The sequence below is a fragment of the Mesoplodon bidens genome (genome assembly GCF_964165515.1).
Source record: "Mesoplodon bidens genome assembly, chromosome: 10".
NCBI lineage: Eukaryota > Metazoa > Chordata > Mammalia > Artiodactyla > Ziphiidae > Mesoplodon > Mesoplodon bidens.
In genome coordinates, this window is record NC_138172.1 from 32995735 (window position 1) to 33009383 (window position 13649).

The 13649-nt window shown below is 43.8% G+C and overlaps 1 protein-coding gene across 8 annotated transcripts in view; it reads left to right on the plus strand.

The window, feature by feature from the left end:
* The first annotated feature begins 3309 nt into the window (after nt 1-3309).
* The window catches only part of ERC2 (ELKS/RAB6-interacting/CAST family member 2), a 963856-nt gene continuing 953516 nt past the window's right edge, over nt 3310-13649 (plus strand). For all 8 annotated transcript variants that reach the window (XR_014016968.1, XR_014016969.1, XR_014016970.1 and 5 more), the window contains exon 1: nt 3310-3486. The gene's annotated coding sequence lies outside the window, so the exon portion shown is untranslated. The remainder of the gene's footprint in view (nt 3487-13649) is intronic.

The following is a 13649-nucleotide window of genomic DNA, read 5'->3' on the forward strand; positions in this document are numbered from 1 at the left end:
CATTTTTGGCAAAGAGAATTGGCTCATATTGGCTTAGCTGAGCCAATAGGTTGGCTTCCTAAGGGTCAGGTGATTGGGCCTTTTCTTTCTTTTGTGGCAGCCCAATGATGTTTCTCTTCAACTAAAATCTACCTTGTTAAGGGATATGTACAAATTACCTCCTGCCTAAGAAGGACAGATAATTGTTGAGTTGTTTAGGGATTTTGTTTCTCATCTAACTAGATTCTTCATGTGGTGAATGACTATTCTGGGTTACATATACAGTTTTCCTTTTGCTTCAGATTCTGATATGGCCCTGGGTAGAGCTGACAAAACTGGCTGATGGGGTGGCTATGAAATCAGCAAAAGGAGAATTCAGAGCTGCTCCTGGGTTTGGACCTGAGTAGCTGGTTAAATGGCGGTGCCATTAATCTGATGGGCAACCTTGGGAGAGAAGCAGTTTGGTACATAAAAATGCAGAGTCTTGTTTAGGATAAATCAAGTTTGGGATGCTAGTTAGATACCCACACTGGGGATATCAAGTAAACAGCTAGCTATCCAAGTCTTTTAGGCCTTTAGGAATCTCGGTTTCTGTCTATATGGCTCCCTATTCTCCTCTCCGCAGACCAGCTTCCTTGGCAAAGGTCTTAGAGCTCACTTCTCCATGATCTTTGGCTTCATTGTTTTGGGTGCCATGGTTCTGATTTGGGCCACCACGGTCTATCAGCTCACCATTCAGTACCAGCTGGCTGACTCATTCTCATGGCACAGTTCCAAATACTGTGGAGATATCCTGTGATAGCCCACCCAGAGGCAAGTGTCCACCAAAGATCTGATCTCTGGTGGGGCTCATAGAGTATGCAGGCTGCTGCTCTGGACTGAGCACAGGATAGAGCAGGAAAGCTGGATGTGGCAAGCAAACTTTATGACATTCCCTTGGGAAGTATTTTCTGAACCCCAAGGTAAAAAGTTGGCTGTCCTTCCTTCATGCTCCTACAGTTCCCACAGCTTTGTCCCTTCTAAGTGGTATTGTAATGGACTGTTTTCGTGTCTCCCTTACTACACTGTGCAATCCTTGAGGGCAGAGGCTCTGAACCTGCAGGAATTAGTACAGAGTGGATACTCAGTAAGTATTTGTTGAGGGAATGAATGCATGAATATGTGAGAAAGAAATACCTGCACAAAGTGTGCTCTCTCTGACTTGCTGGAAGGGATCACCACAATGAAGAAATATGTAAAAAAACAACAAAGCAAAGCAAAGCAAAACAAAACAAAAAGCAACAAAAAACTTGGAGCCACGTAACAGGTTTTGTAAAATATAACACATTTTATAATTTTCTATCCCTAGCCCTCAAGGGCTACTTGTAAGCATTTTGAACACTGTATGCATTTATATACATATTTAAACATAAAGTTAGAGAATGTTGGCTCTAGAAGGAATCTTAAGATCCTTTAGTTCAGCTTTTTAATTTTTCAGGTAAGAAAACTAAGTCTCAAGAGGGTAAAGATGACTTATTTAAGATCCCTAAAGCTTCCAGTCCTTGTTCTACTATATAAAGTTGCTTTCTATTTAAAACAGTTATTCTTTACTTTTTCAAGGACCCAATGTGAAAGAATTCTGTTGAGAACCATAGATCTTCTCTCTGGAGGAAAAACGTACATAGGCATACAAATAAGAAATTGTCCCCATGGAGTCCAAGGATTCCTATTTAGAACCCAAGGATCAAAGGAAAAGAGATAGGGTGCCCAAGAATAGTGAGCCTTAGGCATAAATTTAAATACATTTTTAGCTGGGTATGTTACCTGACTTTTCTGAAAGATAGAAACACCTTACAGAGTTTTTGTTAGAGTAGTTGAGAAAATGTAAGTGCTGCACTTAGAAGGTATTCAACAAAACGTTGGTCACAATTCAAAAGACATGGGATTATAGGACTTCTCAAAGGACTCGACAAGGCTTTATATATATATAACAAGCCTTTTCAGTTGAGGGAAAGGTACATGGGAAACTAAACACAACAGGTGTAGTTTGCTTTTGCCCACAGAGCATCCACGTCAACAGAACGAGTGCTGATTTCTTGGTGACTGAGAGAAAGAAGAGGATGAGGGCAAAGAGGCCTCAGGGTCTACGGGTCTGTGAAAAACCTTAAATACCAGAGGTGTAAAAGGAAGGTTTAAGGAATAGGGCATTTGGGCTGGAAAAGGAAGACATCCTGCTCTTTCAGGGGCAACTTCCTTCATTTAATATTTGAATTCCAACCAGGGGAGGAAAAAAGGAGTCATCCCTGGTCTTGGATGATTCCATTTACCTCTGCTTACCCAGACATCCCATGGCTGGATTTGCTTCATTTGCCTAAGCTTCCTATAAGACTCATCAGGACAGGAAGGAAATCACTGCTCTAGTCCTGCAAACTGACTACTCAGTGAAAGAGACCAAATCTGGAGATTCCCTTGACGTTTGGAGTCCCCTAATAGACAATGGTAGCAGCTGGGGCTCCAGACTTGCTGGGTGGGAGCTTTTTCCAATGCAAAACCTGTCCAGCTCCTCATGCACATTATCCTGAGGTGTATTTGTCTGTGTGTGTGTGAATGAACTGACACCATCTTTCTACCTTAAATAGGACGATGCGCACACTTTGCTGGGCACGGATGAGGCAGTCAATGAATGATGGCAACTATGATGATGATGATGGTGATGATGGTATTATTTTCTTGCTCCCTTCTTCATCTTCCATTCTCTTTTTCCTTCGAGGAACAAGAAAGTAATAAAAGTCTTTTGAAATCCCTTCACCCTCCTAAAGAAGATAAAACTAATGGGAGGGTGCCAGGGTAAGGGAACCTCGACCCCCGCTCTAAAGCTTAACTTGAAAGATAGTTGCACCCCCTCCACCACGTGTCATCCCTGTCCCTGTCGCTGAAGGCACCTAACTAATCCCCGGAGTGCCTGGCAGCTTTTGGAGGGGGGTAGCCGGGAAGGGGCGTCGGGGACAGGAGATGGAGACGAGATGCTCCGAGACAGCGGCCTCCTGGGAGGAGGCGTTATGAAGACCCCCGCGCCTGCACCCCGCCCGGGCCGGGCGCTCTCTGCTGCCCCCCGCGGAGGTGGCCGCGTCCCAGCCCCGGCCCCCACCCTCAGCAGCTCCTCGGGAATGCTGGGAATGTGAGTCAGGGCAGCGGCGAGCGAGCGAGCGCGCCGAGCGGCCGGGCGGGGGGCCCGGCGGAGCGCGGTTCGGGCAGCGCCCGAGCGAGCGCGAGTCTCGAGACTGCGGCGGGTGCCGCCCCCTCGGCCGTCGGCCCCGCCCGGCCCGGCGCCCGGCCTCGGCCCTCGGAACGGCGCCTTTCCTCCTTCCCTCCCCCCGCTTCCCTCCCTGCTCCTCCTCCTCCTCCCGCTCCTGCTCTCTCGGGCTTCGGCTCCGGTGCCGGCTCCGGCTCCTCCCGGCCGCCCGGGGCCAAGGCGACAAGAGGTTGTAAAAATCCATGTGGGACGGCCCCGGGGCGAGCATCGGAAAGGTGAGACGTCGACGCCGGGGCCGCTGGGCGCCCGGCTCCCTCGGGGCGCCCGTGCCCGGGCATCCCTCGTGCCGGGTCCCCCTCACTCGTGGGGAGCTGCAATGCGTTATCGGGGGGAGCCGAGGGGTGAACCACCCGCCTCCACCAGGGCTTGCTGGGGCGGGGGAAAGGATGGGGCGGCCTAAGGGCGGATTTGTCTCAATGTAGAAACCCCCGGATTGGAACAAGTGCACGGCTTCCTCCGGCGCGCGGGGGCCGCTCGCTCGCCCCGGCAGCCCGGGCCACCTCCCGCAATCCCTCTCCGGCAGCCACCCTCATTGCTATTGCCTTTTTTCTTTCCATCTCCCCCTCTTTCGCCTGGCTTTCCCCCTCTTGCCTTGAAGGGTGGGGTGTTGGCAGGGGCAAGGGTCTCAGGGAATTCCCAAGAAGAACAAAGTAGAGAAAGGTAGAGTCTCAGACTAGGGGGTGGGGTACCTAGCTGCTTCGGTGGGCTCCGAGGGCAGCGGTTTAAAACAAACAAACAAACAAACCGTGTCAGAGAACATGAAGCGGATTTATTGGGGAGGGGTAGCGGGTGGTGGTATATGCAAACGAATACGATGTGAAATTAAACTGAACGACATTCCTTCCCTCGCCTTTCCCATCTCCGAATTATACAAGAAAAGGGATACTTATAGGATTGTACCTATTCATTTTATTTATTTTTTATTACTGTCGGAGCCTTTGAAAGATCATCTTAGGACAGTGAAGATTAAGGGCTGCTTTGGTGCGGGATAATAAAACAGCGCTCGTAAACTACGATCGGCCCTGCCTTATTTATTTTGTACTTAAGGGTCTCTGTTCTCCTTGCCCGAGAGGGAGGGTCCGCTCTGTTACGAGAGGATCGATTTTAGGCGGCTACCTGCCTTTGCTGGATGAAAGGCAGTTTACTCCCGGAGCGGTGAATTGTCAGCTCCCTCTGTGATTGACAGCCACACCTACCACTTAGGTGGGCAGAATGGGGACCAATGGAACCTCAAGAGCCAATCAATGCTCGAGAGAGGAGGGCAGTTCCCACTGTCAGGGTTAGTTTCCTGGTTGGCTTTTTAAATCAGTGGTTTTACTTAACCATTGGTTTATACCAGGTATGAGGCTCCAGCTGTGAGAGGCAGACAAGCGAGAAGAAAACTCTTCAAAAATGGGCTTAGAAGCAAGTATGCTTGACTTGTATTTGTCACCCCCATCCCTTTTTTCAGTTGTAGTAGTTGGGGATGCTCAGGCCGTTGGCTTAAAAATGAAAATGAAATGAATCTGTGTAAAGAATGAAATGGGAGAGTGTGTTGGGGGTTAGAATTGCCCACCTATTTCTCTAGAATTGCAGGCTCCTTTATAAGAGATACCATTTACTCTTGAGGTATCTGGAAAAGGGTGTGGCACTTTGTCTCCTATGGTCACTCTTGTCCTTGTAAAGTCACATTTTTTCTCAGTATACAGTACTTGGCTCTTGGCTCTATTGGGTGGATTTTTAAGATATTTTTGAAGCAGGCAAGCATGCTTTATTTGGATTACCACGAATAGATTCTTTTAGACATTTTTTGACAATATAACCCAACTTCTGGAAGTGAAGGCTGCCTTCTTCACTTCCAGTTTGGACGCCAGTTTGGAGGTGGCAGTGGGATCAAGCCAGATCCTTTCTGGAGGGTAGAAGAGTTTACGTTTAAGGTGAATTTGCTTTTAAGGTGAGCCATCTTGTCGGTCTGCTTCTGTGCTTTAATGAAAGCCTTGTATAGTTTGGGGGTGGTGGTGTATGGATTGTGATGGAAGCATGGCTTTCACCAGCAAGATCTTCAAGGGTGGATGGATTATGGGCAGAAGGAGCAGATCCTTCTCAATTCTCTATTAGTGAAAGGCTAATTTTTCAATACTCTTGTCCCTGAATTCAGTGGAAAAATTACTGGTTGAACCAGAGAGCTGTCACCTTATAGAAGTTGTTCCTGGATGTGAATATAAAGCTGTGCATTCAGCATTTCATGAACAGATTGTGAGCCAGCATATACTGATTAGGATGGTCTTCATGTAGGAGACAGGTTTGTCAAAGTAGTATTATTACTATTATCATTCTTGTTATTGCATATGCTAGCGCTTTGGGGAGTACTTTACATGTATTTTCTTTTTTAAACCCTGCAAAGCCCCTATGAGGTAGGTAGGACTATTATCATCCTCAAATTATAGATGAGGAAACTAAAAGGAATTAAGTATCCTGCCACAGTTTAGTGTGAGAGTGAGAACTCGAGCCCAGGTTTCTCTGACCCAGAGCCCATGACCTTGGACATGGCCTTGAATTCAAATTTTGGTTGTGCAGTCTGCATGTGTCCAGTCTGCAGTGTGGGCTCTTCCAGCTTACATAAGGTCTATTCTGTTAAGAGTCCACTGCCATATTGATGGTCTTTGCACTGTCCTATTTGCCTTGCCACTTTGAAAGCTGTTGCCTCCACCAACAGGCAATTTAAGTAATTTTGTGTATTATATATTTCCAGTATGTCAGTTTTGGCCCAAAGGAAATTTGGTTTCAAACTTAACGGTGACTTAAAAAAAGGTAAAACAGACTAGAATGCACACTCTTCCATTTTTCTTGATATCTTAAATTTCCATTTGGAGTTCTGAACAGGTCTTAGTTGAATACATGCTCTTTTCATCCAATTGTCTTGTTTTCTTGTTTTGTTTTTGCTAAAGGATAGGAATTTTATTTTCTCTTCCACTTACAAAGAGATTCTTTTTCATTAGTGATGAAATATAATTATATTTAAAATTATCCTATTAAAACAATATTGCTCTCTTGCTTTATTATGCTACAAAACCCACAGACTTAAGCCTATCAGTGTCTTCTTCCCATTGATGAAACTCAGTGGTCATGGTTGGCCAAAACAGGTATCCTGAAAAGTTAGTTTAGATGAATGGTATTGGAGTCCACAAATTCACCTCAACAGATAGTCTTTGATTTTGGTGGGGTTGACTTTGTACAATCAACATTTTCGTTTGTTTTACTAGGACTTTCTTTAACCCCTTTTATCAGCTCAGAAGTTAACATTTTGGCTGTCATATGGGAGACCTACCTGCCAGCCAGCAGTTCAGTTTTAGCAATGTTTACGTTATTCCTTGATACTTTATTGTGATTTTCCTTATTTTAGGAAGATAGTAGAACAAAAGGAAAATAGAAAAGCATTGATATTAATAATAATGTAGGTCTCATAAATTTAAGACTGTTGATCCAAAGATAGAAATCATTAGGTATACCAAAGGCAGAGATGCTTTAACTGGTTCTTTCTTACCAGAAGAAAAAGAACAAAATGAATGATTATGTAATAAATGTGAAATTATATCAAATGGTAAAAAATAAATTAGTCAACGTTTGCTGCATAACAAAACTCCCGGACTTACAGCAACAGGTATTTATTCTTGGGACTTCCCTGGTGGTCCAGTGGTTAAGAATCCACCTTCCAATGCAGGGGACGTGGGTTCGATCCCTGGTCGGGGAACTAAGATCCCATATGCCATGGGGCAACTAACTACTGAGCCCTCACATTCTGGAGCCTGTGCACCACAACTAGAGAAAAGCCCGCACGCCACAACAAAGAGCCCACATGCTGCAATGAAGATCCCGTGGGCTGCAACTAAGGCCTGACACAGCCAGATAAATAAGTAAATAAATAAATATTTTTAAAAAAGAAAAGAGGCATCTTCTTCTTCTTCTTCTTCTTTTTTTTTTTTTTTTTTGCGGTACACGGGCCTCTCACTGCCGTGGCCTCTCCCGTTGCGGAGCACAGGCTCCGGACGCGCAGGCTCAGTGGCCAAGGCTCACGGGCCCAGCCGCTCTGCGGCATGTGGGATCCTCCCGGGCTGGGGCACAAACCCGCGTCCCCTGCATCGGCAGGCGGACTCTCAACCACTGTGCCACCAGGGAAGCCCAAGAGGTATCTTCTTAAAAAACAAACAAACAAACAAACAAAAACAGGTATTTATTCTCACCCTCATGAGTCTGTTGGTTGACTGTTATTTGGCTCATCTAGGTTGGGCTCCTTGTGGTGGCTCTGCTATAGGCTGTAAGTTGGATTCTGGTCTGCTCCACCTGTGTTTGGGGCCCAGGCTGAAGGGATAGCAGCTACTTGGAGCATGCTCTTATCACGGCAGATGACTGTATTCAAGAGCCTTGCCAAGTTGCACAAGATAATGTCATTTCCACTAACAGTGTTTTTGGATATACCAAGTCACATGGGGAAGCCCAACATCCATGGGTAAAAGTAGACTCTGCCCATAGTTGGGGAGGGAATATTTGATGAACTATAATCTGAACTCCTACAATGTGTAAAAAGTATGGTGTTTTTATAGAATTTTGTAATTTTTTCTTCTCATTCTTGGGGAATGCAGTCTTCATCCCCTCACTCCTACCCCTGGCTTTATGACATATAAACCCAGTGTTTTACTTTTGCATTTCAGGAATATACCATGTTTGATTCTAGAGGCCTGACTGTAAAAGCAAGTATGAATATATACATGAGTGTATACATGAATTACTTAAATGATCAAGGCACTATTTATTAGAACCTACTGTGTTTGAGGGACTGTGCTCAATGGAGTGAGGAGCTCAAGAATTTTTGTCTGACGTGAGTCCTGTTACCATAGAACTTATTAGGAGTAGGTGTCAGGAAAGACTTCTTGGATGAAATGGCATTTTCCTGGACCTCGAAGCAGTGACAGTTTTAGAGGTACAGATAGAGCAGTGGATATAGTAGAAGTGTAAGGAGCACATCTGGTTATAATGAGTTATTCCATTTGGCTAGAGGGTAAGACACGTGAATAATAATAACAATAATAATTATAATAATAGGAATAATTATAGCTTAACTTTTATCGAGCAGTTAACTATGTGCTATGTACTCTGCTTAGCACTTTACGTAAAGTATATAATTTAATATTGGGGTAGACATTGCTGATTGCCTATCCAGTATTCATTCTCTCCTTTCTAACTAAAAGAACTCCAATTTTGTTTGGGATGGAGATATGCACATCTCACGCTCCCAAACTCCCTTATGTGAATGGCCACGAAATTCAGGTCTTATAATGATGCAAGTGGATGTTGTTGGATGGGGGCCTTCCTTAAAGCTTAGTGAGGAGGACACACTTGGCTGATATACCCCAGCAGCATTTGACCCCTTTTTGCTTCTTGCTGCTGGGAAAATGGGCACAACTCCTTGAGGCACAGCCACGAACCACAACAACAAAGATACGACCATGTATTAAAAATGAGAAAGCTGGAACCTGGAAGGCTCTTGGTCTTGATGACATTGTTGAGCCATAGTACCAGCCTAGACTGCCTTCCCCTGTACTTCTTGTTGCTTAAAACAAATAACCTCCTTACTTGTAAGCCACTATTTGTTACTTGTAATCAAACATAATCCTCGCTGATACATACCTTCTCAAGAGCCTTTCAAAGTAGATGCCATCATACCTATTTTAAAGGTGAGAACATCAAAAATCAGATTAAGGCATTTGCATAAGATCTAGAATTCATCACTATGTCATTTTGACTTTCAGGGTCATCATCCTGCCTTTGGCTGGGCAAATATTGCCACAGAAGAGATAGTGTTGGAAAAGTAATTTGGGGTAAAATTGAGGAGGCAACTGGATTCCAGGCTGAAAAGTCTGAGTTTTAGTTCTGGGCTAACGAGTACAGTTGACCCTCAGTATATACGGGTTCTGCGTCTGGAGGGTTGACTGTAAGGGACTTGAGCATCCTTGCATTTTGCTATCCATGGTCATTCTGGGAGCCAATTCCCTGCAGATACTGAGGGACAACTGAGTAAGATGATTTGGAAAAGACAGAGACTGGAGGTTGGAAGATCATTGAGGCTTAAATACGTGACGCCAGTGCTTTAGTGTGAATGAAAATGGAGGAGAAGCTGGGCACAAAGGTGAGCTGGGAACGTGAGAAGAGAATGGAACTGAGTGAACACAAATCATAGTTGGCTGTTTACCTGTAATCTTCTGAGAACAAAAATGAGTCTCCTGAAGGTTAGTATTAACTTCTACTAATGGCTTCACATTTACCAGGAAGTAGGGAATGAGTAATGTAGAGAATTGTTAATGGGATGTGAATCATTGTTTAGTGCAATAGGTGGGGACTTCTGCTTCTTGTCTCTATCATTTACTGAACCCTTGATGACCTTGTATGACATGATTTTGGTCTGGGTCTGGCTCCATTGTGCCAAAGGTAGCAGAGGTGAAGGGTATCGCCAGAGAGTGGTGAACAATACAACAAATTCTGTCAGTGGACTTATTTCCACATCTGCTAATCATTCTGAAGCTTTCTTAGGGGTGGGGCAGGGTCAATTTAACTTCCTGGGCCTCCTTTTTTTCTCCTCTCTACTTTTTAAATCTGTAAAATAAAGGATTTGGTTTACATTAGCAGTTTTCAAATGTTTTTCAGCTGTAGAAACTTTTGTTTCCTGAAAAAAAACTTGCCTGGACCCTGAGTATATTTACAGAAAAAAGCAGAGCTGCTCTGAAAATTCAGGGTCCAGGTTTGTGTAGTCTGGTATGTCTTTATGTTGAGGCCACTGATCTGAAATGATCCCTACACATTCTCCCAGGTCCAGGATTATGTGAATCTTAGAGCTGTCCAGATGTTTTACTGGAGCATCCTCTTTAACAAATCCCTTTGTTATTCCACAGCTTGCTGTGTTTTAGTATCATCCAGGGTAGAGGTTGTTAATGTTCTCCACAGCTACTTTTTCTCCAGGTGTATGTTGTGTTACCTGTATGCTAGAACATTTAATTTCCAGTGTGAGACCATCCAGTACTCTTTTCTGCTGTGATGATCATGCAAGCACCTGTTGAGATGGAGGCTCCATCTGCCAGGGTCCCTGAGTCACTAAATGAGCAAAGCTTCCAGTCAACTGGCATTGGACATACAACGTGACCAAGAAATACCTTTGTTGTTTTAAGCCATTGAGATTTTGTGATTGTTTATGCAGCACTTTTTAAAAAGCTTATCTTTACTGATAGATCATCTTTTAGCACATCTGATAAAATTTAACTTACTTTTTAAGTGTCTTCTGGATCAACCTGAGGTCTGGCCAACTTGTCCTTACTTTGTGCTTAGGAAAGAAGGAGGTAGCATCTACATTAGCTGTCCATGTAGGCCTCTGTACTCATAGATTCTATGAATTGGAATACTTATGCTTAATTACATTTGCTGTCATGTTAAAAAAAAATCCAAAGATATATTGTGTAGTGCACCTTACTTAAAAAAAAAAGCCTTTAATTTAATGTCCTGTTGCTTTTTAAGGTAGTAGAACCTCAGTGGTTTGGGGAAGAATAATTATTATCAGTTACCATAATAATGGCTACTATAGATTGAGGACTCATTCATTGATTTATGTAATATTTATTGAGCATCTACTATGTGATAGGTACTGGTGGTATAGGGGTGAACCATAGATAGTTCCTCACTTGGAGCTTACACTCTAATTGGGGGTTGTGGATAAGTTTGCTCTGTTCTATGAAGGACACCAGTTATGAGCATTTACTATGTGCTAGGTGCTTTATATCCCTCATTTCATAATACCCATAAAGGTAGGTATATTATCCCCATTTTATAGATGAGGAAACTGAGCCTCAAAGAATTTGATAAACTCTATTTAGACAAGAGCTTTTGCCTTTTGCTGTATCCCCCAGTGCTTAGAAGAATCTTTGACACATAGTAGCTGCTGAATAAATATTTGTTGATTGAATAAATGAGCAGAGAAATTTGCTTAAAATTAATGCCATGGTAGAACCGGAACTTGGTTGGGTGAACCCACATCTGCTTGACTCTCAGGCTGTTAAATTATCAGTGGGCATAGTAGGAGCAGTGTGTTTACACACAGTTACAACAGAAGCAACAACTGAGCCCCACCAGTGTCAATGCCAAAGGCACCAGCAAGAGCCAGATTGTCTCTCTTTTATGGCTAGGGCCGAGTTCTCTGCATGATTTGCTACTCACTCTGTCTCAGCTGGGGAAACTCGAGGCCATTACCTCATTGACTTAATTGCTGTTGTAATTGGTCACCCCTCTCTTGGGCCAGTTCAACTTCTGCTCTATCCAGATTTCCTTAGCACTTGGCTGCCCCTGTTTCCCAGGTCTGTGCCTCAAGTTCTGCTTTTAGCATTTTGTGCATTTCTTCTCCACTTTCATTTTCCAGATTTGTTGCTTTGAAGTTCCAGGAAATCTCTAGTTGCTGGCACCTAGTGGGCACTCAACAAAATTAAAAAAAAAAAAAAAAAGGGAGAGAGAGAGAGAAGGAAAGGAAGGCAGCCAGCACTTTCAGGAAGGAACTAAGTGATTACTTTTTCCTGGGAGTCAATAGTGAGATTGCAGCCCCAGCAGATGAGGAGTATGGGTTGGGTTGGAGGGCATCTCTGGGGTACACCTATAGATGGAAGGCCAGTGGCAATGTTCATAGATGCCTTATACCAGCAGCTTTACTTTGCTGTGGTTTGTTCTTCAAATTCTACATTTTGCTCACTTAATTCTCTTGTATGTGTGCAGTGTGTGCACGCACGTGTATGTATATGCATGGGGGGAGTCTAATTCTTTCTTCCTGACTTACAGCTTTCCACCCCTAAAGGTAGTTGTCATTCTGTGATTTCAGAATGTGAATGAATTACAGGCAGCAAAGTGCATTCTCTGTAAGTGTATTAAGAGCAAACTATTAATTCAAGGTAATTTCTTAGTGGCTCAGAAGACAAGAGCCTGAATGGGAATTGAGCAATGTGTTCTTTAAGAATATGCTCAGATCCTTATGCAAACTGTGAGAGGCTTTCCCCTAAAACAGTATGGCTAATTATAGCAATAAAGGGCAGGGTTTTATGTAAGGAATTATACTGAGTTGTGCACTGTAGTTACTAGTTCTTTTGTAGCAGATTTCTCTAAAACATGATGGGTGTGGTCAGGGTGGGAAGTTCATCTTCTGTGGGCCCAAGGTGATTGAAGGTAGGGGCCCAAGGTGATTTGGGGTCTGGGAGCTGCTCTGAGGGTGGAGAACAACACTCTGAAGGTGGCAGGTTGAGTGGCTCTGTAAGATGTGAGGTTGGTTATTTTCTTGGTGACAATGGTAGGCACCAAACTCCTACCGAGGTGACTTTCTTATTCCTGGTTTAAGGCAGATTAACCATGCTGCCTTCCTGCCAGCTGGCTGCAAGCTAACTGCCATCCCTGGAGGAGCAAGACTGTGGTTCAGGTCAGGATCCTAGTGGAGCAGTGTTGTTGATCCTTTTCCACATTTGGCTCTCAGGAGAGGGCTTCAGATGTGTTTTCTTTCTGTCTGGTAATGTGTGCTTTTTGTTCCTTCTGGGTAAAATTCTCCCTGCTTCCTTCCCCCCACCCACTTTGGTTCTCTAGCCATCTTGTTTCTGAAACCTCTCCATGGGGGGAAGCAGGAGGTTAGGTAGTGAATTGGATGATAGCTTGGTATTCTTAGGAGCTCATTGAAAATAGGTCCTGTTTGGTGCTGGGTGGATGCAAAGGCACTGGAGTTTCAGTGACTGCTGTTCATCAGGCTTGCAAGCACAGAGCAGTTAGCAGGCGTACATAAGGGAAATTCTTTACCTTTTTTGTTAAGTCTGAGAAAATACTATCTTTTCATACAGAGCCTTAGAATACATTGACAGGACATCCTTAAAATCAGCAACATGAATAGCTGCTTAGAATAACTTCCAAGCAGATTCTTTTGGATTCTTTTAGAGATGTGAGCGCTGACCTGCGAGTCAAGAAACCTAAATTCCATTTCTGCCTTTACCACTAGCTTTCTACTTATTTCTCCGTTTCTTAATATATATCAAAACCATCTGGCTCTTTTCCAGGTCTAAAATGATTTTTTTTTTTTTACAACAGGTTTTTCATGCAAAGGATCAGCTAAGTAACTGCATTTTATAAGCTATTTTATCCTGGAAAACAAGAATGTCCGGTGTGCTTTCATGATGGACTTTATTAACAAAGAGTTAAGCCATTATATTATATTTTCACTGTATATATGTGTGCTTGCTTCATGGCAGCTCTCTGCTGGCACTGGGGATGCAGTTGTAAACAGAGCAGAGTTGTAAACAGGTGATTTTGGGGGGCTCAGGGATTGTAGCCTCTAGGGGGG